Source organism: Aquarana catesbeiana, linkage group LG06, assembly GCF_042186555.1.
Source record: "Aquarana catesbeiana isolate 2022-GZ linkage group LG06, ASM4218655v1, whole genome shotgun sequence".
Lineage (NCBI taxonomy): Eukaryota > Metazoa > Chordata > Amphibia > Anura > Ranidae > Aquarana > Aquarana catesbeiana.
In genome coordinates this window covers 402,474,682-402,499,030 of record NC_133329.1, presented here as the reverse complement: position 1 = coordinate 402,499,030, position 24,349 = coordinate 402,474,682, and positions in this window count along the sequence as shown.

The following is a 24,349-nucleotide window of genomic DNA, read 5'->3' as shown; positions in this document are numbered from 1 at the left end:
TTGCAATTCTTAGATGTGAAAAAAAAAATTTGAATTTGAATGCCGATTAAATTCAATTTGGGTGAATTCGAAAAGTCGAATCGCATTTGAAAACGAATAACGGAAACAAAACTAAATAATTTCCGAAAACAATTGAACTAAATGAAATTAGTTTATTTCAAATCGAAACTAAACCGAACACATTTTTTTGTTCTGCACACGTCTAATCACAACAGTCAGGGCCGCTGATAAGGCAGTACAGCCAGCCCTCCTGTACTGGGCCCGGGCACCATCAGTTCAAAAAGGGGGGCCTGGGCAGCGCTGCCAGCTTCCCTCCTCTTCTGTCCTGCCGGAAGCTGCTGAGTTGTACTGTCTTGTTGCAGACACCGATCCTCTTCTCCCTCCCCTATGCAGCACTGCCAGCTTCTCCTCTTCTTTCTCCCTCCGGCTGCACCACTGCAGGGGGATTAGTTCCAGCACATGTGCCCCTTCCATCTGCTGTCTGGGCCCCCCTGTGTGCCCCTTCCTCCTGCAGTGATTCCGGCTTCCCTCCTCTCCTACGCTGAGCACCTCCACTCAACTTCTTTGGTGGACCATGGTGAGGCCTGTTCTGAGTGGAACCTGTCCTGTTATACCTCTGTATGGTCTTGGCCACCGTGCTGCAGCTCAGTTTCAGGGTCTTGGCAATCTTCTTATAGCCTAGGCCATCTTTATGTAGAGCAACAATTCTTTTTTTTTCCAGATCCTCAGAGTGCCATGTTGAACTTCCAGCAGTGGCGGCTGGTGAAGTTTTAGGATGGGGGGGTGCCAGACCCCACCCTTCCTTTTTGACCCATCCCACTTCTCATAAGCCACGCCTCTTATTACAATTAGGGGCGGGACATTCATTTGTAGGCGTGACATCGCAAAAAATTGACGTGGTTTTGCCGTAATAGCGGGCGTAGCCTAAAGGGGCGTGGCTCTAAGGGGGTGTGGTTAGAGTCTGAGATGAGCGAGGGATGGAGGGAGAGGGAGGGATAGAGATGGAGGGATAGCAGGCCCAGATCCTACACCACAATAGAAATATGTGTATTCTAGAAAGTTTAACAATCAGCAGATAAAGATACTCCAAACACCTGGTGTTAGCGCTTCATTCATCCCGGCACCATGGTTGTTATGGTGTCAGGATAATTGAAGCGCATTATTTCTATTATTACATTGTAATATAAAATTAAATAATTTAACTCACCATAATGCAGAATCAGTGGGAGCCCTGAGTGTGTCACCTGCCATGTCGCCTGCCACCAGATGCCATCAGGTGCCCCCAGTGGAGTCTGTCCTTACATCAGGTGCCCCCAGCGCAGTCCGTCCTTACATCAGATGCCCCCAGCAGAGTCCGTCGTTACATCAGGTGCCCCCAGCGGAGTCCGTCCTTACATTAGGTGCCCCCAGCGGAGTCCCTCCTTACATCAGGTGCCCCCAGCAGAGTCCGTCCTTACATCAGGTGCCCCCAGCGGAGTCCGTCCTTACATCAGGTGCCCCCAGCAGAGTCTGTCCTTACATCAGGTGCCCCCAGCGAAGTCTGTCCTTACATCAGGTGCCCCCAGCGGAGCCTGTCCTTACATCAGGTGCCCCCAGCAGAGTCCGTCCTTACATCAGGTGTCCCCAGCGGCATCCGTCCTTACATCAGGTGCCCCCAGTGGAGTCTGTCCTTACATCAGGTGCCCCCAGCAGAGTCCGTCCTTACATCAGGTGCTCCCAGCGGAGCCTGTCCTTACATCAGGTACCCCCAGCAGAGTCCGTCCTTACATCAGGTGACCCAGCGAAGTCCGACCTAACTAGTCACATGACAACGGGGAGGGAAAATAGCTAATTGGGCCCAATTTGGACATTTTCACTTAGGGGTGTACTCACTTTTGTTGCCAGTGGTTTAGACATTAATGGCTGTGTGTTGAGTGTGTTGAGTTATTTTGAGGGGACAGGAAATTTACACTGTTATACAAGCTGTACACTCACTACTTTACATTGTAGACAAGTGTCATTTCTTCATTGTTGTCACATGAAAAGATATAAGAAAATATTTACAGAAATTTGAGGGGTCTTGTACTCACTTTTGTGAGATGCTGTATATTCCTTTATGCTATGTAAAATTATTTGGGTTCAGGCCCGGACTGGCCATAGGGCACCCCGGGCGTTTGTCCCGGTGGGCCGTGGTCCCTGGGCTGCATGTTGTAGGAAGAGCGGCCTCTTGATGACTGGGCCGCACAGCGGGAGGTAAGCGGCGACCACGGTCAGGGCGGGGTTAACACAGACCGCGGCAGCCGCTCACCCCCGCTATACAGGCATTCCTAAAGCAGGGCCAGTGCCAGCACACTTAGGTGCAGGAGGCGGTGGAAGAGAAGGCTCCTGTTCTGTGACATGCAGGAAGTACATGCAGGGGACAGACACCGCGTGGGCTGGCCACACTGGAGGTATAGCTAGTTAGCTACACTGAAGGAGACAGACAGCAGCCTCTCTCAAAACACCGGCCGGGACACTGTGATGGCTCCCCCCATGCGCATTATTGTTCTCTTAACTGGTATGGGGCTGTCTGTGTGGGGCTGTCGCTTTACTGGTATGGGGTTGTCTGTATGGAGCTGTCTCTTTACATGTATGGGGCTGTCTCTTTACATGTATGGGGCTGTCTCTTTACTGGTATGGGGCTGTCTCTTTACTGGTATGAGGCTGTCTCTTTACTGGTATGGGGCTGTCTGTATGGGACTGTCTCTTTACACGTATGGGGCTGTCTCTTTGAAGGTATAGGGCTGTCTCTTTACTGGTATAGGGCTGTCTGTATGGAGCTGTCTCTTTACAGGTATGGGGCTGTCTCTTTACAGGTATGGGGCTGTCTGTATGGGGCTGTCTCTTTACAGGTATGGGGCTGTCTGTATGGGGCTGTTTCTTTACAGGTATGGGGCCGTCTCTTTATAGGTATGGGGCCGTCTCTTTGTCTCTTTGCTGGACTGGGGCCGTCTCTTTGCTGGCCTGGGGATTTCTCTTTGCTGGTTTGAGGCCGTGTCTTTGCTGGTCTGGGGCCAACTCTTTGCTGGTTTGGGGATGTCTCTTTGCTGGTCTGGAGCCGTCTCTTTGCAGGATTGGGGATGTCTCTTTGCTGGTTTGAGGCCGTCTCTTTGCTGGTCTGGGGCCGTCTCTTTACAGGTATGGGGCCGTCTCTTTGCTGGACTGGGGCCGTCTCTTTGCTGGACTGGGTCCGTCTCTTTTGCTGACCTTTGGATGTCTCTTTGCTGGTTTGAGGCCATCTCTTTGCTGGTCTGGGGCCGTCTCTTTGCTGGTTTGGGGATGTCTCTTTGCTGGTCTAGAGCCGTCTCTTTGCTGGCCTGGGGATGTCTCTTTGCTGGTTTGAGGCCTTCTCTTTGCTGGTTTGAGGCCGTCTCTTTGCTGGTCTGGGGCCGTCTCTTTGATGGTCTGGGGATGTCTCTTTGCAGGATTGGGAATGTCTCTTTGCAGGATTAGGGATGTCTCTTTGCTGGTCTGGGGCCATCTCTTTGCTGGTCTGGGGATGTCTCTTTGCTGGTCTGGGGATGTCTCTTTGCTGGTCTGGAGCCATCTTTGCTGGTCTGGGGATGTCTCTTTGCAGGATTGGGGATGTCTCTTTGTAGGATTGGGGATGTCTCTTTGCTGGATTGGGATGGTTCTCAGGATGAATATCTGGTCACCAACCACTAAGGGGAACGCCCGCCCCACATCCCCGACCTACTCACCCCAGGGACTAGGCTGCCAAGTTTAAAATGCCCAGGCCTATTTCTTGTCCCAGTCCGGACCTGTTTGGGTTAATACTATAGCGCTTAGATCTGTAATTCATTTCTGATATGATTATTTTCTGCTCGGATTTTTCATCTGCACACGTTATTTATTCAGGAAAGTATCAGCGGAGGGAGTTTAGACGTCTGTAGCGCCAGATCTGTAGAAACCGCTATTTATGAACACGGATTACATGTATTATGTGTAATCAGCATGTTAAATTGCGCAAGTAATGCGAAGCTACATTTTCTGCTCACCACTGGAGGTGAAGCCTGGGCATAAAAGGCAAAAAACATCATCATTATCGGCCCGTTCTTGGCCTTAATGGATCCGACTGACATGCTTCACAGACGGAAACCGCTAGAAATATCGCCAAGAGTCAATGAACCTGAATGTGGAGGAGGAATTAAAGCATTGCGCGCCGTGACTTATCTGACACCTCCATGCTTCTGCAGACCGTGGGCTCATCACAAAGAATGGTGACTTCTCGTGGTACCGAAATCTGACAATACAAATGTAGATAACGTAAGAAAAAAAAAAATAACTGGGCTCGGGTAAGATGCCCCCAACACTCAAATTAGTGATATCAAATGAATACATAATAGTAAGAAAAAAGTACAGCGCTCCAATGTGTAATATAAAATACTAAAGGGCTTATTCATACTTGCTTCGGCATTATTGAAGCTTGGCAAATGCCCTGTGTATGTGTTGATTTTCTATTTGTTTTAAAGGAGCCCAGCAGACCCCCTCAGCTCATTAGTACCCCTGCTCAGCAGATCCCCAGCTTATTACTACCCTAGTTCAGCAGATCCCCTGCTCAGTAGTACCCCCCGCTCTGCTGATTCTCCTCTCAGTAGTAGCCCCCAGCTTTGCTGATCCCACACTCAGTAGTAACCCCCAGCTTTACTGATCCCCCACTCAGTAGTAACTCCCAATTCTGCTGATCCCCCACTCAGTAGTAACCCCCAACTTTACTGATCCCCCACTCAGTAGTAACCCCCAGCTTTGCTGCACTCAGTAGTAACCCCTGGCTTTACTGATCCCCCACTCAGTAACCCCCAACTTTACTGATCCCCCACTCAGTAGTAACTCCCAACTCTTCTGATCCCCCACTCAGTAGTAACCCCCAGCTTTACTGATCCCCCACTCAGTAGTAACCCCCAGCTTTGCTGATCCCCCGCTCAGTAGTAACTCCCAGCTTTACTGATCCCCCACTCAGTAACCCCCAGATTTACTGATCCTCCACTCAGTAGTAACCTCCAGCTTTGTTGATCCCCCTTTCAGTAGTAACTCCCAGCTTTGCTGATCCCCCACTCAGTAGTAACCCCATGCTCTGCTGAACCCCTGCTTAGTAGTATCCCCAAGCATCAATGATGCTCTGGTTTGCTTATCCCCCTCTCAGTAGTAACCCCCAGCTTTGCTTATCCCCCTCTCAGTAGTAACCCCCAGCATTACTTATCCCCCTCTCAGTAGTAACCCCCAGCTTTGCTTATCCCCCTCTCAGTAGTAACCCCCAAATTTGCTGATCCCCCACTCAGTAGTAAGCCCCAGCTTTACTGATCCCCCGCTCAGTAGTAACCCCCAGCTTTACTGACTCCACACTTAGTAGTAACCTCCAGCTTTGCTGATCCCCCTCTCAGTAGTAACCCCATGCTCTGCTGAACCCCTACTTAGTACTATCCCCCAGCATCACTGATGCTCTAGTTTGCTTATCCCCCTCTCAGTAGTAACCTCCAGCTTTGCTGATCCCCCACTCTGTAGTAACCCGATGTTCTGCTGAACCCCTGCTTAGTAGTATCCCCCAGCTCCACTGATGCCCTGGTTTACTGATCCCCCTCTCAGTAGTAACCCCCAGCTTTGCTGATCCCCCACTCAGTAGTAACCCCCTGCTCTGCTAATCCCCTGCTTAGTAGTGTCCCCCAGCTCTTCTGATGCTCTGGTTTGCTAATCCTCCTCTCTGGTCTCTGTTCACCTCCTGCTATATTGCTCCCATGCTGTGCACCAAGTGTGGCATCTGCTAGTTTCTCCTGCTCCGGTCCCTTAGCTCTGCTGATCCTCTGCTGCTCAGTCATCTCTTTCCGGTCCCTGTACACATTCTGCTCAAATTTGCAATACCAAATGAATACATAATAGTAAGAAAAAGTGCAACGCTACAATGTCAAATCTTAAGAGCTAATTTACACTTGCTTCGACTTCAACACACATTAAAGCAGCTACCGCTTCAACATGCTTTTTTGATGCTTCTGTGATACTTTTTTGAAGCTTGGCAAATGCCCTATGTGTGTTGATTTTCTATTTGTTATAAAGTAGGCTTACCTCAGTAGTACCCCCACTCAGCAGATCCCCAGCTCATTAGTACCCCTCCTCAGCAGATCCCAAACTTATTAGTACCCCTGGTCAGGAGATTCTCGGATTATTTGTACCCTTGTTCAGCAGATCCCATGCTCAGTAGTCCCCCCCCCAGCTCTGCTGATCCCCCACTCAGTAGTAATCCCCAGCTCTGCTGATCCCCCACTCAGTAGTAATCCCCAGCTCTGCTGATCCCCCACTCAGTAATAATCCCCAGCTCTGCTGATCCCCCACTCAGTAATAATCCCCAGCTCTGCTGATCCCCCACTCAGTAATAATCCCCAGCTCTGCTGATCCCCCACTCAGTAATAATCCCCAGCTCTGCTGATCCCCCACTCAGTAATAATCCCCAGCTCTGCTGATCCCCACTCAGTAGTAACCAGCTCTGATGATGTTCTGGTTTGCTGATCCTCCTCTCTCTCTGGTCCCTGTTCACCTCCTGCTATATTGATCCCACTACCAAGTTTGGCATCTGCTAGTTTCTCTTGGTCCCCCATCTCTGCTGATCCTCTCCCGCTTAGACATCTCCGGTCCCCACACACCTTTTGCTATAACGTTCCCATGTTGCACACCACTACGCTATTTGCTAGTTGTTCCTCTATGGTCTGAACCCTGCTCACCTACCTGTTACTCAACGCTGCACACCAGACGTGAGGTCTGCACTAGATACTCCCAGAGTATATACACATGAACCGGAAGTGACCCACTTGTTGGTTTCCCAGTTCATCCTGGGATATCTCATACTTGCAATACCTCCAAAACCAGGGGAAGCTAACCCTGAATAAAAGCCTCTCAAAAACTTCAGGTGCTGTAAGCGAGCGTTGTCATAGACTTCTATGGAGGCTTTGGAGATGCTTTACAGCAAGGTTTCTCAACTCCAGTACTTAACCACTTCCGGAATGCCCACCGTCGTTATATGTCAGATGTTTGAAGAGGTGTCTTCTTCAGTGAGCGGTCCAGTTTAAGATAAAAGTGGTCTCTGAGGTGGATTCGCCGCGAGATCACTTTTATCGGCGGGGGGAAAGGATCCTTCTTGTGGCCTGACATGGAGACGTGTGAGGGGAAGATGGCCCCCACCTGTCTCCATATCATTGTAGGGCAGAAGCGACGTCAAAACGTCACTTGCGCCCATAGCTCTTTTTTTTTTTCTTTTTTTTAAATGACAAAATTATTGTTATTTTTTTTTTATTGCATTTTAGTGTAAATATGAGATGTGAGGTCTTTTTGACCCCAGATCTCATATTTAAGAGGTCCTGTCATGCTTTTTTCTATTACAAGGGATGTTTACATTCCTTGTAATAGGAATAAAAGTGACACTATTTTTTTTTTTTTTTTTTTTAAAAACAGTGCAAAAATACAAAATAAAAGGTAAAATAAATAAGAACGAGCTCATGTACAGAAGCGAACGCATATGTGAGTAGCGCCCGCATATGAAAATGGTGTTCAAACCACACATGTGAGGTATCGCCGCGATCGGTAGAGCGAGAGCAATAATTCTAGCCCTAGACCTCCTCTGTAACTCAAAACATGCAACCTGTAGAATTTTTTAAACTTCGCCTATGGAGATTTTTAAGGGTAAAAGTTTGTCGCCATTCCACGAGCGGGCGCAATTTTGAAGCGTGACACGTTGGGTATCAATTTACTTGGCGTAACATTATCTTTCACAAGATAAAAAAAAATTGGGCTAACTTTACTGTTGTCTTATTTTTTAATTAAAAAAAAAGTGTATTTTTTTCCAAAAAAAGTGCGCTTGTAAGATCGCTGCGCAAATACAGCGTGACAGAAAGTATTGCAACGACCGCCATTTTGTTTTTCTAGGGTGTTAGAAAAAAAAATGTATAATGTTTGGGGGTTCTAAGTAATTTTCTAGCAAAAAAAAAATCTGTTTTTAAATTGTAAACAACAAATCTCAGAAAGAGGTTGGTCCTTAAGTGGTTAAGTACCCCCAACAGGTCATGTTTTCAGGCCTTCCATTATTTTGCACAGGTGATGTGATCAGTTTGACTGCCTTAGTAATTACCACAGTCGTTTCATCTGAGGGAAATCCTGAAAACATGACCTGTTGGGGTACTTGAGGACAAGCCAATTTTCAGCTTTCAGCGCTCTCACAATTTGAATGACAATTACGCGGTCATACAACACTGTACCCATATTCATTTTTTATAATTTTCTTCACACAAATAGAGCTTTCTTTTGGTGGTATTTAAAGGGGTTGTAAACCCCTTGTTTTTTTTTTTCCTTAAATAACAAACATGCCATACTTACCTCCACTGTGCAGTTCGTTTTGCATCCTCCTCTTCTGGGGTCCCTCAGCGGCGCTGGTGGCTCCTCCCCCGCATCGAGTGTCCACGTTGGAGAAGGCTCCCCTAAGGTAGACACTCATGAGGGCGTGCTCCCGAGTCCTGCATCTGTGTCCATTGGGTGCCGCGTCATCGGATTTGATTGACAGCAGCGGGAGCCAATGGCTGCGCTGCTATTAAACTATCCAGTAAGGACACGAGACACCAGCTAGAGCTAGTATGCTCGTTCCCAGACAGAGGATGACAGCGTTCAGGTAAGTAAAACGGGGGGGCGGGGCTGGGAGGCTACAGCACTACAGAAGGTTTTTCACCTTAACGCATAAAATGCATTAAGGTGAACAACCATAAGGATTTACAACCCCTTTAATCACTGCTGGGTTTTTTATTTTTTACAAAAAAAAAGAAAAAACACCAAAAAGTTTCTGTCAGTAAATTAGTGATTTTTCTCCTTTACTGATGGGCACTGCTGAGGCTACACTTATGGGCACTGATTAGGTGGCACTGCTGAGGAGGCACTAATATGCTGCATTGATGGGCACTGATAGGTGGCACTGATGAGCACTGATAGGCAGCAAGCACTGATGGGCAGCACTGGTGGGCACTGATAGGTGGCACTGATGGGCATTGATAGGTGGCACTGGTGGTCACTGATAGGTGGCACGGATAGGCGGCACTGATGGGCACGGATAGGTGGCACTGATGAGAGGCATTGATGGGCAGCACTGATGAGCAGGCACTGATGGACACTGAAAGGCAGCAGTGACTGGCATCACTAATGGGTACTTATGGGCACTGATTGGTTGCACTGATGGGCACTGATTGGTGGCACTGCTGGGCACTAATGTGTGGCACTGGGGGGCTTTACTGTAATCAGGGCACTGATGATCAGTGCCCTGATTACATATCCGGGTGTTCCCTACGAGGAGATGCCGCTGATCAGCTTTCCTCGCCAAACACTCTGTCAGCGTGAGGAGATGAGAGCCAATCACCGGCACTTCCGTGATTGGACACAGCCGATCAGATGGTTAAAGAGCCGCGTGATCGGCTCTTTACAGAGATTGGGGTCGTGCCGTGTCCGAGGAACACGGCGTGGTCGCGGGGCGCGCGAGAGTGGCCATTCTGGGGCGAAAAAATAGGACGTACTCCCCAGACGAGAGCCGCGCCCGTCCCTCCGTCATTTGACCGTGGGCGGGTGGCAAGCGGTTAAATGGGCAGCTTGGCACCAGTGTGCGTGGACACGTGCACTTATGCGCGCTGGCGTACACAAATGCGCCCACGCTAGATATTAGCCCGAGCCAGCCTGTGTGCTGTTACCCGCGGCCCCCTGCATCTAGAAGCTTGACCACCACTGCTCTGTAAGGATAGCGCGAAAATTTGTAAAATATTATTATTATTATTATTATATACGGGGTTGGAAAAATTGAAAACGATACTGTTAGTGAGAAAGAGGACGCTGCACGCCCCTAGTAAGGCATAAATAATAAAAAGAGTTCCCCGTGGGGTTTTGAATTGCAGCAATGGAATACAATATTTTGAAAAAATATAGTTTTATTTAGAAAAAAATCGTAGATCAAAGTGACATTTGTTGCGGTTAAAACATGAGCTCTGTGGGTAAAGCTAATACAGGTACATAAAAATTACAGCCATTGAGGAAAGACATAGCATGATGTAAGTATGTAAATATACTGAAGAACTCCGACGCGTTTCGACCTTTTACAGTAGAGGTCTTCTTCTGGGGGAGCGAGTAAAAAAACTCTAGAGAAAGAAAGTACATATATGGTAATAGAAACATTCAGAAACCAAAATGTCAACAAGCGAAAAATATATATGTATATTGATCTTGACACATTTATAAATAGTTTGAATATATTTACCAATCACGGCTGAGAGAAACCTCCTGATTGCTGTACCCATAAGCTGCCAAAGAATCCAAGCGATGCGGCGAAACACATCCACCTCAACTCCGAAGGGGGAGGGGTAAAAAAACAATGGGCCAAAAAATGAAGGCCTACAAGAGGCCACGCTTAAACCCACACGAAGGAGGGAGCGGAGGCTCTTTACCACGTGATCAGCCATGTCCAATCACGGCTGATCACGATGTAAACAGGAAAAGCCGTTGACCGGCTTTCCCTCACTTGTGTCTGACAGACGCAAGTAGAGGAGAGCCGATCGGCGGCTCTCCTGGCAGGGGGGGTCTGTGCTGATTGTTTTTTTTCAAAATTTTCGGACTTTTTTTATTTGTTGGCCAAAAAATAAAAATCGCAGAGGTGATCAAATACCACCAAAATAAAGCTCTATTTGTGCGAACAAAATGATTAAAAAAATTTGTTTGGGTACAATGTAGCATGACCGCGCAATTGTCATTCGAATTGCGACAGCGCTGAAAGCTGAAAATTGGCCTGGGCAGGAAGGTGTATAAGAGGCCGGTATTGAAGTGGTTAAGTGGTGAAGTGGTTAAGCACTGTTTGATAGTGTGAAACGCGTCAGCTCTTCTGTCCACGAATAAAGGCGAATTTTTGGAGTGCAGCTGTCCAGAATTTTTTCTCATCCTCATTGCTCTATGCATTGCCAGCACCTGTGGCTTCTAATTTAGAGGAGAGGTTCATTCCAATCTGATCTACCTGGAGCGGTGATACCCCTTTCCCTATTGTTCCTGGACTCGCCCAATCACTGTTGGAGTGAAAAAAAGTAATGCTTTAGGAGAATATCACTCAATTAATAGTAATTATAAGGGTAATAGAATATTGGGAAATATTAAGGTTGAAACAAGGAAAGTAAAGGTAAGGAAAAAAAGGGGGGGAGAGAAAAAAAAAGGGGGGGGGGATAGTGAAGATGAATAATGGGGATGGATGAATGAAGTGAAAAATGATGTGAAAGATGAGTGATAAAGTGAAAATAGGGGATGTGAAATAAAATATGAAGATATGAGATATGAAGGAAATAACAACCAACAAAAGTGAAATAAAAACAAATTTAAAAAAAGTGAAAGGAAAGAAAATGATAAAAAAATGTGAAAAAAAGGGAAGAATGTGTGGAATGAGAAACATAATAATAATACAATAATAATAATACACAAGAATGACATGAAAAAAAGGTATAGTGTGTGGTTATATAGCAGTATATAGCACCAACAGTTTGTGCAGCGCTTTACAACTTGTGGATTGTTGTGACACATACATTAAAAAAGACAAAAAAAACTTGAAGACATTCCTGGCTCCATCCAAACTTTAAAAAAAAAAATGTGGTTATAGATACACTGCAGCCATATGCTAATCATCAGTGGGATGAAATGCAGTTTTGTGCGTTGCTGCGTCCTAATTATGCCACAGTGCCATCTAGTGTTTTGCCTATATTTTCGTGCAGGACTGAAAATAATTGTCTGTGAATTGCTTTTATTTTTGTTATGCGTGTTACGGTTATTTTCTGATCATATGTTTCATTCCATATCATAATATTTTTCTTGTCTTTTGATAATAAACATTTGTGTAATAACATTATAAACATTTTGAATATCCGTGGTATATATAAGTCCTGTTGGCATTTTCATTGCACATTGCCACTGAGGCTCGGTTCACACTGCCGCCACCTGAATTTTGCGAGACTTTAGACCCCTTTCACACCGAGGCGGTTTTCGGGTGTTTTAGCGCTAGAAATAGCCCCGGTAAAGCGCCAAAAACCCCGCCTCCTATTCACTTCAGTGGGACTTTTCACACTGGGGGGGGGCGGTGCGCTTTTCGGGACGTTAGAAAAAGCCTTGCAAGCAGCGTCTTTGGGGCGGTTTGGCGGCGCTGTATACATGTGGCGGCCCACCAATTAGGGGAGCCTGGGCTCCGCCCCCTCTCTCCGGGTCATTGGTCCTGCCCCCTGCCACCTTCCTCCCCGCCCACCAATGCATAAACCGCCGGCTATTTGTTTATGCACGGGCTGTCTGACAGAGTGGGCGGAGCTCCGCATATCGGCCCCGCCCATCCCCGACATCAGAGCTTGGGTTTGACAGCTCCACTCACTCTCAGTGTCACTGCGGCCCTACGCTCCCGGCTTGCCCACCAATCCAAACCATACTGGATATTGACATTGCTGCATGTCCTGCTAGGGCTAGGCTGTCAGCAATAAGTATTGGCACCCCCCTGAATCCAGGGACAGATCCGGGGACAGACGTGGTCCGGGGACAGTGTCCTCAATCCGGGGACTGTCCCCAGAAATCGGGGACGTCTGGTCAGCCTACCCTATATGCAATGCTATGCATGAATCTATCCACAGCAGCCGTGGCTACCCTCTATTCATGCGTCCAGCCCCTTTCAGGGCACCAGGCGCATGAATTACAGCGGTCCTTTTTTTTTTTTTTTTTTTAAGCATCTGATTAGAGCTCTAATAGACTTCAAAATAGGATGGACTCGGAATGCAGAGGATTCGAACAGAGCCCACCCAGGTGTGTTACAATAAATATTCGCTGTTGTAAGACTGATCCTCAATACAGCCAACCAGAAGCGGGTGAGTTGAGACCCATTTTCTGATTGGCCGAAAAGAGAAGACTCCCAATTGGCCACCTGAGGAGGAGGAGGGAGGAAGCGGAAGCCGCCGCCGTCCCCCTGATGACTTGGGAAGAGTAGGAGAACCGGAGGCCGCCGCCGCCGAGGGGAAGCCGCCGCGGATGGGGTAAGTGGTAGCGACCGACCAGGGGGGATTAGTGGCATACTGTTTGCCGCCCCCCCCCCCAAAAAAAAAAATTCCATTGACTGCCACTGCTGTATACAGCGCTCCCAAAACGCCCTGCCCATTGAAATGAATTAAATGCTCCTGAAAAGCTCTTCAGAAGCGCCGCAACATGGGCGCTTTTAACCCCTTCTTCGGCCGCCAGCGAGGGTTAAAAGTGCCCCGCTGGTGGCCAAAAAGCGCTGCTTAAACAGATAATGCATGGGCAGCCCCAGTGTGAAGGGGGTCTTACAGTGCTACTTTGCCAGGCGACTTCAGCGTGACTTGGAAGCAACTTCAGGGAATGCCTGTGTGATCTTCCTGTAATCATTATTCAGACTGGGCTCTGGCTCCCCAAGTAACCGAGATAGTGACAAACAAATCTGTTGCCGTCCGGAAGCTGTGGGCATCTGTCTGGGGGCAGGTTGGGCATTACGAGGGGGGATGCCCAGAGGCTCTAATAGGCTTTAAAAAACAGTGAGCTCGGGGGTGCAGAGAGTGCGCCCTGATCCCACCCAATTGTGTGACCATAGCGAATGAATATTCACAATTTTCACACTGCATTGCCTCCCCGCCAATCTGGAGGGAGGTCAGTGAGACCTGTTTCCTGATTGACCTATTGGATGCTCAGCGCTTTGGCGGAAGTGGGACAGAGCGGAGGAAGATGACTGGAGAGGAGATGCCAGAGAAGAGGACACCCGGTAAGCGCCAGTCCTCCTGCACGGGGTGTCCCGTGATCCATCCGTGGGGGGGGGGGGTGTGAGCGGGGTGTCCCGGGAGGGACAGCATATGATGGGCACACTGGCAGCATTTGATGGGCACACTGGCAGCATATGATGGGCACAGTGGCAGCGTTTGTTGGCACAGTGACAGCGTTTAATGGGCACAGTGGCAGCATTTGATGGCACAGTGGCAGCGTTTGATGTGCACAGTGGCAGCATTTGATGGGCACACTGGCAGCATATGATGGGCACAGTGGCAGCGTTTGTTGGCACAGTGACAGCGTTTAATGGGCACAGTGGCAGCATTTGATGGCACAGTGGCAGCGTTTGATGTGCACAGTGGCAGCGTTTGATGGCACAGTGGCAGCGTTTGATGTGCACAGTGGCAGCGTTTGATGGGCACAGTGGCAGCATATGATGGGCACAGTGGCAGCGTTTGATGGCACAGTGACAGCGTTTAATGGGCACAGTGGCAGCATTTGATGGCACAGTGGCAGCGTTTGATGTGCACAGTGGCAGCATTTGATGGCACAGTGGCAGCGTTTGATGTGCACAGTGGCAGTGTTTAATGGGCACAGTGGCAGTGTTTGATGTGCACAGTAGCAGCATTTGATGGCACAGTGGCAGCGTTTGATGTGCACAGTGGCAGCGTTTGATGGGCACAGTGGCAGCGTTTGATGGGCACAGTGGCTGCTATTGATGATTTTTTTTTCAAAAATTTTTTGCGCCCCCCCCCTCACAAGTTGGATCCCAAGCTCGGGAAGTGTGAAACGAGCCTGACTGTCACTGAGAACATTGTATCAAATGTGTTCAATCAAAAAACAAACGTTACAATTCTTAGAAGTTTCCAATCTGTCCCTTTGCCGTGTCATTGGGCCAATTAAAAAAATAAAAAATGTAAATAATATATATAAATGATATGTTATACTTACCTCCTCTGTAACGGTTTTGCACAGAGCAGCACCGATCCTCCTCTTCTCGGGTCCTCGCCAACGCTCCTGGCCCCTCCCTCCTGCCAAGTACTCCTACAGCAAGCAGCTTGCTATGGGGGCACCTAAGCCAAGCTGCTGCTCAGCGTGTCCTTTCAGACACAGAGCCGGGGGTTTGGCTGCCCTTCTCTCTCCTTATTGACTCACTTATTTTGATTGACAGCAGTGGGAGCCAATGGTGCCCCCGCTGCTGTCTCAACCAATGAGGAGGGAGAGTCCAGGACAGCCGAGAGTCTCGTGCAACATCGCTGGATCGAGATGGGACTCAGGTGAGTATTGGGGGGGGGGGGCGGGGGCTGCTGCACACTAAGGGCCGGTTCACACTGGTTCTGCATCAAAAACGCATGGATAGTAGGTTATTTGGTTTCCAGCGGCATAGTTCACACCAGTGCAGTCAGTTCTAGGACTTTTCAGTTCCAGAAAAAAAAAAAAAGTAGAACGTGCTGCTTTTTTCCTGCACTGGACTGTACTGGAACACAGTAAAACGTATCAAAAACGCACCAGAATGCAATGGAACGCATCAAAAATGCACCAGACTCCAGTACAGCGAAAAACAATCAGAAAAAAAGAGGAAAAAATCATCTGGAATGCACCCAAAAAAGCACTGGAACGCACCAAAGACGTGTTAAAAGTGCACATGCAGAAACGCATCCGGAACAGATCTGGAGTGCATTTTTGTGGTGTGAAACATCCCTAAAGGTTTTTTATCTTAATGCCTAGAATGCATTAGGATAAAAAGCATTCTTACTTTGAAACCACTTTAAGACCAGCTTTAAATTTCCTCAGCAAATACAAAGCATCCTCTGATTGGATGAGGTGGTGAGGCAGGACGGTGATGTCACACTCTCCACCTCATCCAGTCAGAGAATGTTTGGCATTGCCGGCCTATGCAGTATTTTTATGACCATAGACACATCAGGGTCGATTTACAAAAACTCACTGTTCAAATGATTGCCCGCTCCATCTAGGGCAGGGGGGAGGCAACCTGAGGGGGGCCTCCAGCTGTTGTAGAACTACATTTCCCATGAGGCATTGCAAGGCTGGCAGTTACAATTACTCCCAGAGGCATGATTAATATTCGTAAATTCGGAAAAAATCGTACATTCGGAGGTATCCGAATTAACGAATACCCGTTTAACACATTTTTCCGAATATTCGTCAATTTGAATATTTAAAAATTCGTAAATTCTGAAAAATTCGGAGATTTGTGAATTCAAAATTACGTGAATTCTGCAATTGGAAAATTCAAAAATCTGAAATAATAACTAACTAATAATAACTTAACTATTGCTAACTATTAAATTATAGGTAATTGGAATTTGCTTTCAAATTTGGATGTTAGTGAACGTAACGGATTTTATCCGAATTATCCGAAATAAGGAATGCCGTATCTTAGCAAATGGAACATAACGAATTATAAATAATAAATAACAATAATAATAATGAAAACTTTTTATTATTATTATTATTATTTATTAATTTGTTCTGTTCCATTCGTTTAGATGCGGCATTCCTTATTTCGGATAATTTTGTACTCGTTTCGTTGACTAACAGCCAAATTTGAAAGGAAATTCCGATACCTATAATTTAATATCCCATATATACCCGGATATAAGCCGAGGCACCTAATTTTACTACAAAAAACTGGGAAAACTTATTGACTCGAGTATAAGACGAGGGTGAGAAATGCACAGCTACTGTAAGTGGAAAAGAGAGTCAACAATGCCCATTTGCAGCCTCGCTGTGCCTATTTGCAGCCATAGGTCCCCCGAACTTCAAACTCGGTAGCTAAGGGTTCCTAGATGCCCCCTAGCTGCAGCCAAAAGTTGGGGTCTCTGGACCCAAAGGGTCCCGAAATGACATTGTTGCAGATGGACACAGCTGACCAATTTTGGGGCCCTGTACCTTGAGGCCACTTAGTGGTAGGAACCCCGAATTTGGATTGCAAACCCAGTGGAACTAGAACTATAACATATCCAAAGCTGGGGTTCCTAGCACCAAGTGGCCCCAAGATACAGGGCCCCAAAGTCGGTTCGGAAAATGTCATTCTCTGCTGCAGAAAAGTGCTTGACATTTTCTGAACCGAATTTGGGGCTCCGTATCTCGGGGCCACTTGGTGCTAGGAACCCCAGCTTTGGATATGTCGTAGTGTAGTTGTAGTGTTCTACTAGGTTTGCACACCAAATTTCGGGTTCCTAGCACCAAGTGGCCCCGAGATACGGGGCCCCAAATTTGGTTCGGAAAATGTCATTCTCTGCTGCAGAAAAGTGCTTGACTCGAGTATAAGCCGAGTGGGGGGCATTTTCAGCACAAAAAAATGAGCTGAAAAATTTGGCTTATACTCGAGTATATACGGTAGCTAGTTATTATTAGTTAGTTATTCTTTTGAATTTTCGGATTTTCTTTCATATTTTCGAATTTACGAATTGCGATCATAACGAATGACGCGAAAAAACCCAAAAAAACGAATGAAACGGAAACGAACAAATTTTTCGGCAGTGCACATGAGTGAGTGGTCGGTCTCCGCATCCTCAGCTGGGGAACCCTGAGTTGGCGATCCACAAGGACTCAATACCGCAGAAGCTGACACGTGTCCAGAGGAAGCTAGAAGGTGGCAGATATCCTGAGGACTTGTGAGTAAAGACCTTAAACTGATTCCTGTGACTGTGCGGTCTTCTTCTGGAAATCACATTGGCCACCAGTAGTTGTGCGGAGGCACAAGGTAACCAGATACCAAAGAAACATGCCTCGTGGTCTGCAGCTCTGAGACTGCTCAGAAATAGGCATGTGCAATTCGTTTTGGTCCAAAATTTTTGGTTATTCGGAGATTTGGATGCATCCAAATCTCCAAATGAAATAGTAACGAATTTAGTTGAAATCCGTTAAAATTTGTTTTGATTTATTTGTTTTCTAACAAATTCCAACTTTTCAGAACAATTAGAAGTCAGATTGGTCAAAAAACGATTGACCGATCGGAATTCTGTGTGAAGAAATAGCTGGTTGTTAAGCAGCAGGCCGGGAGGCCGCCCAGCCGCCCGCATCCTTAACAACCAAGATTCACCTGTTCTTAACAACCATGATTCACCATCTGTCAGCAGGCTTCCCCACAGATAAATGAATGTAAAGATGAAGAATGCCGGCATTGCCCGGCAATAGAAAAATGTTTTAAAAAACGGCATAGGGTCCATACCAGGCCCCTCGGATCTGGTATGGATTTTAAGGGGAACCCCACACCAAAATATTTTTAAAAAGCGGCGTAGGATCCCCCCCCCCAAAAAAAATCAGGAAAGGGGAGGGGACAAGTGAGCGCCCCAGATCCCGGTCCCCCACTCCCCTATGTGAATGGGTATCAGGTACATCGTACCCCTACCCATTCACCAATAAAGTGTCAAAAAATAAAAACCACAATAAACAGTTAAATAAATCCTTTTTTTAAAAAAAATAAATAAATAGTGTCCCTTGATGTACATCCACCGTCAATCACGATGCCCTCCAGACCCCCAAAAAAAATGAAAGCGCTCCGCCTCCTGGAAGGCTACCCGCCATCTGCCTGCTCTGGGCTTTGACAGTTCTTATATAGGCAAGGGGCAGTGGTACCGCCCCTTCTGATGTCACATGACGTAGCCAGGTGGCCCCTTGCCTGTTTAAGAACTGTCAAGGGACACTGTTTTATTTATTTTTAAATAAAGAACTTGTCAAAAAGTGTTTATTGTGGTTTTTACATTTTGACATGTTTTTGGTGAATGGGTAGGGGTACGATGTACCCGATACGCATTCACATAGGGGGGCTGGGATATGGGGATCCCATTGTTAAAGGGGGCTTCCAGATTCCGTTAAGCCACCCCACCCACAGACCCTGACAACCATAGCCCAGGGTTGTAGGGAAGAGGCCCTTGTTCCCATGGGTGCTTTGGTGCCACTGATGGACCACTACTCCTCCCACTGACACAAAGGGGCAGAATCCTTTCTATTGAAAATAATGATGGGGCATTATTCCTCTCACTGACACCAATAATGGGGCACTATTCCTCCCACTGACACCAACGATGGGGCATAATTCCTTCCATTGATACCAACGACGGGCCACTATTCCTCCCACTGACACTAACGAAAAGGCACAATTCCTCCCACTGACACCAACGATGGGGCAGAATTATTTCCATTGACACCAGTGATGGGCCACTCTTCATCCTACTGACACCTTTGATGGGGCAGAATCCTTTCCATTGACACCTACGATGGGGCACTATTCCTCCTACTGACACCAACAATGGGGCACTATTCCTCAAACTGACACCAATGTTGGGTACAATTCCTCCCACTGACACCAATGTTGGGTACAATTCCTCCCACTGACACCAAAAATGGGGCAGAATTATTTTCATTGACACCAATGATGGGCCACTCTTCATCCTACTGACACCAATGATGGGGCAGAAGTCTTTCCATTGACATAAACAATGGGGCAGTATTCCTCCCACTGACGCCAGCAATTGGGCACTATTCCTCCTACTGATACCAAAGATAGGGCACTATTCCCTCCACTGGACACAGGACATTTTCTACTCCCACTGGCCACAGTCCGGCCCCCCTAAAGTCTGAAGGACACTAAACTGGCCCTTTGTTTAGAAAGTTTGGAGACCCTTGCCCTAGACTGAGATATTGAAGTCGAAGTGTATGGACCGGTGCTCTTGGTGGTGGGCAGCTTCTCTACTATTTGGGGAAGAACCAGCTATGACCAGTGGCCACTCCGGGGGCGGCACTGTACGGTATTTTGGGAAAATGTCACATTATGGCCATTAGATGTACATGGAAATTAGACTTTTACCCAAGTCATCATCCCATCCTGAGGGAATGCTTTATATTGACTTGTAGAGGTGCACCATGTACAACCTGGACCTGGGAGGAGGCTCAGAACCAAGGCGTTGGTTGGAGGAACCTACAAGTACCACAAAGTCCCTGCAGTTCAGCACAGTTATTGCCTGGCCATTTTATGCCAGGTCAGGTCCTCCTTTCTGTTCATGGTATAAGCTGTAATCCCCCAGTATCATTTTTCTTCTGAAGATCCATATAAACAACACACAACAACAGTGTCCTGTCATGTAGGGCAACAGATAGACATTAAAAAGAAAGAAAAAGATTTTGCAGCATCTCAGCTGAAAAAGTTTCGTTCTTGTGGAACAATCAATTATTTCATGAGCAGTAAAACGCCTCCAGATGCACCCGCCGAGGAATCCTTTGGAGATTTTGCTGATCGACACTCTTAGAAACGTGTTTCCGAACGTTATGCTGAGAGTGCAGAGCGTGGAAAACCGGGAGCTCAACCGGGAAACAAAGGAACTTTCATTCGAGTTTGCTGAGATGAAATAGGGGGGAGCCGGCATCTCAACTCCTCGGAGGCCCAGGTATGCCGCTTGTCATTTTAACGCATCAAATAGCGCGAGACACATGCCGCGGCCTGATTTCACAAGGGAGGAAGCGAGCGTCTGGGGAGCCCCTTCTCGCTGAGTTTTCTGACGGGAAAAAGTAAGAACGCAGCCAACTGACTTCAGACTCCTCCATTAACTTTTGCCATCAGCAGAAAGCCTATGACTTGGAGAAATGCAAAGTAGGGGGAAGGGTGTGCAGAGCCTATGGCTCATATATCTATTAGAAATAGCAGAATCCTTTGCCTAACCCTTTTGCTGTAGAGCCATATTTTTATTTTTTTTCGCGTTTTTTGCACGTGTTTAAAAAAAAAAAAAAATCATGTTAGTCCTCATGATTATTTAAACCTCCCTAAATATGATATATTTTCTAAAAACAGACACCCCAGAGCAGGGGTCCCCAATCCCTGGGCCATGGACTGGTGTCGGTCCATGGCCTGTTGGTAACACACCGCACTGCAGGAGGTGAGTGGCAACTTCTGTCTGGGTCAGGACAAGAGGACTATTGTGGGTCGTGCCACTTTGTCTGTGTGTCCTCCTACACTATATTTTCAAAAGTATTGGGGCGCCTGCCTTTACACACACATGAACTTTAATGGCATCCCAGTCTTAGTCCGTAGGGTTCAATATTGAGTTGGCCCACCCTTTGCAGCTATAACAGCTTCAACTCTTCTGGGAAGGCCGTCCACAAGGTTTAGGAGTGTGTCTATGGGAATGTTTGACCATTCTTCCAGAAGAGCATTTGTGAGGTCATGCACTGATGTTGGACGAGAAGGCCTGGCTCACAGTCTCTGTTCCAATTTATCCCAAAGGTGTTCTATCGGGTTGAAGTCAGTTAAGTTTCTCCACCCCAAACTCGCTCATCCATGTCTTTATGGACCTTGCTTTGTGCACTGGTCCAAATCATTTGGTGGAGGGGGGATTATGGTGTGGGGTTGTTTTTCAGGGGTTGGGCTTCCAGTGAAGGGAACTTTTAAGCTGTCAGCATACAAAGACATTTTGGACAATTTCATGTTCCCAACTTTGTGGGAACAGTTTGGGATGTCCCCTTCCTGTTCCAACATGACTGCGCACCAGTGCAGGCAAGGTCCATAAAAACATGGATGAGTTTCATTTTTTTTAAATCCTTCAAGGCAATCTCATAATGTGCTAGTATGCATTGCATACTAGCACATTATGAGAAACTTACCTTAGAACAAAGTTTTTCAGCGCCACAATGTCACAGATGAAACGGCGGACATCTTCCCCTGATCCTCCTTCCGGGTTCGCGGCCTCAGGCTACATGAGGGGCCGGGGGTGTGATGACCTCACTCCTGTGCGTGCGGGAGCCACCTTTTTTTTGGGCACGGGCTCTGAAGGTCCAGCACTGTAAGCCGGACCTTCAGAACTGTGCAAGTTTAGGAAATATTCACAGTGCCTACAGGTAAGCCTTATAGGCTTACATGTAGGTACAAGTGGTAGTACAGAGTAGGGATGAACATCGGGTGTTCGCCTGTTCGCTGAATAGCGAACAATTTGGGGTGTTCGCGGCAAATTCGAAAGCCGCGGAACACCCTTTAAAAGTCTATGGGAGAAATCAAAAGTGCTAATTTTAAAGGCTTATATGCATGGTATTGTCATAAAAAGTGTTTGGGGACCCGGGTCCTGCCCCAGGGGATATGGATCAATGCAAAAAAAAAGATTTAAAAACGGACGTTTTTTCGGGAGCAGTGATTTTAATAATGCTTAAAGTGAAACAATAAAAGTGAAATATTACTTTAAATTTCGTACCTGGGGGGTGTCTATAGTACGCCTGTAAAGTGGCGCATGTTTCCCGTGTTTAGAACAGTCCCTGCACAAAATGACATTTCTAAAGGAAAAAAGTAATTTAAAAGTACTGGCGGCTATAATGAATTGTCGGTCCCGGCAATACAGATAAAAGAAGTCATTGAAAAAAACGGCATGGGATCCCCCCAGTCCATTACCAGTCCCTTTGGGTCTGGTATGAATATTAAGGGGAACCCTGAACCAAAATTTTAAAAAAATTGCATGGTGGTCCCCCCAAATTCCATACCAGGCCCTTCAGGTCTGGTATTCATATTAAGGGGAACCCCGCGCCAAAATTTAAAGAAAAATGGCTTGGGGGTCCCCCTCAAAATCCATACCAGACCCTTCAGGTCTGGTCCTTTGCAAAGCACCCTCCCCATGTTGAAGGCATGTGGCCTGGTATGGTTCAGGGAGACGCTCTCTCGTCTCCCCCTCTTTTCCTGCGGCCTGCCAGGTTGAGTGCTCGGATAAGGGTCTGGTATGGATTTTGAGGGGAACCCCCACGCCATTTTTTTTTTTTTAAATTTTGGTTCGGGTTCCCCTTAATATTCATACCAGGCCCAAAGGGACTGGTAATGGACTGGGGGGAAAAACGACCATTTTTAAAACTTTTTTTTTGCATTGATACGTGTCCCCTGGGGCAGGACCCGGATCCCCAAACACTTTTTATGACAATAACTTGCATATAAGCCTTTAAAATGAGCATGTTTGATTTTTCATGTTCGTGTCCCATAGACTTTAACGGTGTTCGCGTGTTCGAACAAATTTTTTGCCTGTTCGCATGTTCTGCTGCGAACCGAACTGGGGGGTGTTCGGCTCATCCCTAGTACAGAGTTTACTACCACTTTCATGAGTCCAAATTAAAGTATGGTTTGCACTAAAACAAACGGCAAGTTTTGGGAGGCCAGAAGAAACTCCCCCTTCATCAGGGCTTCAGTTAAAATGAACCTTGAATTTACTCAAAGTAGGGACTTCCTGTGTGATTCTTTGTAGGGTTATATATGGGATATATATATGGGATATATATATGGGATATATATATGGGATACTCCAGTAAAGTTGACTTGTAAGAGGAGGACACACTTCACTATTTGCAACTTCTTTGACCTGACTTTTAAACCAGTAACCCAAGGGAAGGCCAGAGCTGAGACCCTGTAGGAGCAGTCTCAGAGATGGGGGCTACCGCTGGTCCCCCGAAAGTAGAAAAGCCCATAGTCATTGGATTCTTGAGCTTGGATTAGTACTCACAATTCCCCATGGCAGCTGCACACCTCCCAGCTCCCATCAGGCACTCTTCAGTTGGTCCTCCAGACCAAATCCTTAGCTCCAGGAGTAATTGGGAATATACCCCCCCAGCTCTGCTATAGCTGGGAACATCAGCAGACTCCAGCAGAACCGCCTCAAAGGGGCAGCAGCCCTTGAGGCTGGGAACTTCTCCAACAGGACACAAACAGGGCTGCTCCCCAGACTATGTATGTAGCTCCCAGCCACCTACAGGGCACACCACGCCAAGGATTGGCTGCATCACAATACATATTCAAGCTGCCCATTTGACTCTCCTAGCCCTCTGTGTTCTGGAAGCCTCCAGGAAGCAGGGGGAAGCAATCAAATCTGCAGTCTGTGACATCTAGAACAGTCCAGAGAAATCAATAGCTGCTCCAATGATTACAGAGGAGCCAAAAAGAAGTACATTTACCTATTACCTATTTAGAGGGTGCTACACTAAACAGTATTGTTACCCTCATAACACTATACAGCAGAGCAGCAGCAACAGTTGCTGTATATTGTTTGTGAGCGAATTTATCTGTCTGGCTGCGGTTACTGCGTAAGCCCGGCACTATCCATTACACCGCGCTGCACGGCATGCAGGCATCAGATCTAATGGCTATTGTCATGTACAAGTGCATTGTTTTCTCACCTCCAACTTCAAATGAATATCAGAAGGAGATAATGACCTTTCTGGGGATAACAAGGTTACAGCTCACCCGATAGAATCTAAATTCAATTACAGCGGCATTGTACCAAACGCCACCGCCGAGCCGCCCCTGCCTGCAGGCGTTGCTATTAAATATAAAATAAAGATAAAATTCTACTGGGCAAATAGTCCTGATTGAGTCTGTTCATCACCCGCAGGTTTCAGCGCCATGCAACAATTTTTTTTTTCCATAGTATCGCAGTGACAGTCGCTCCGTATCGCGCCATCTCGCTAATTAACTTCACAGTTTCTGGAAGTCCCTATTTGTCTCTGGATAGGTCGGTGACTTGTGCTGCTGCCTCTGATGGTATCATTAGGACCGGCATCCACA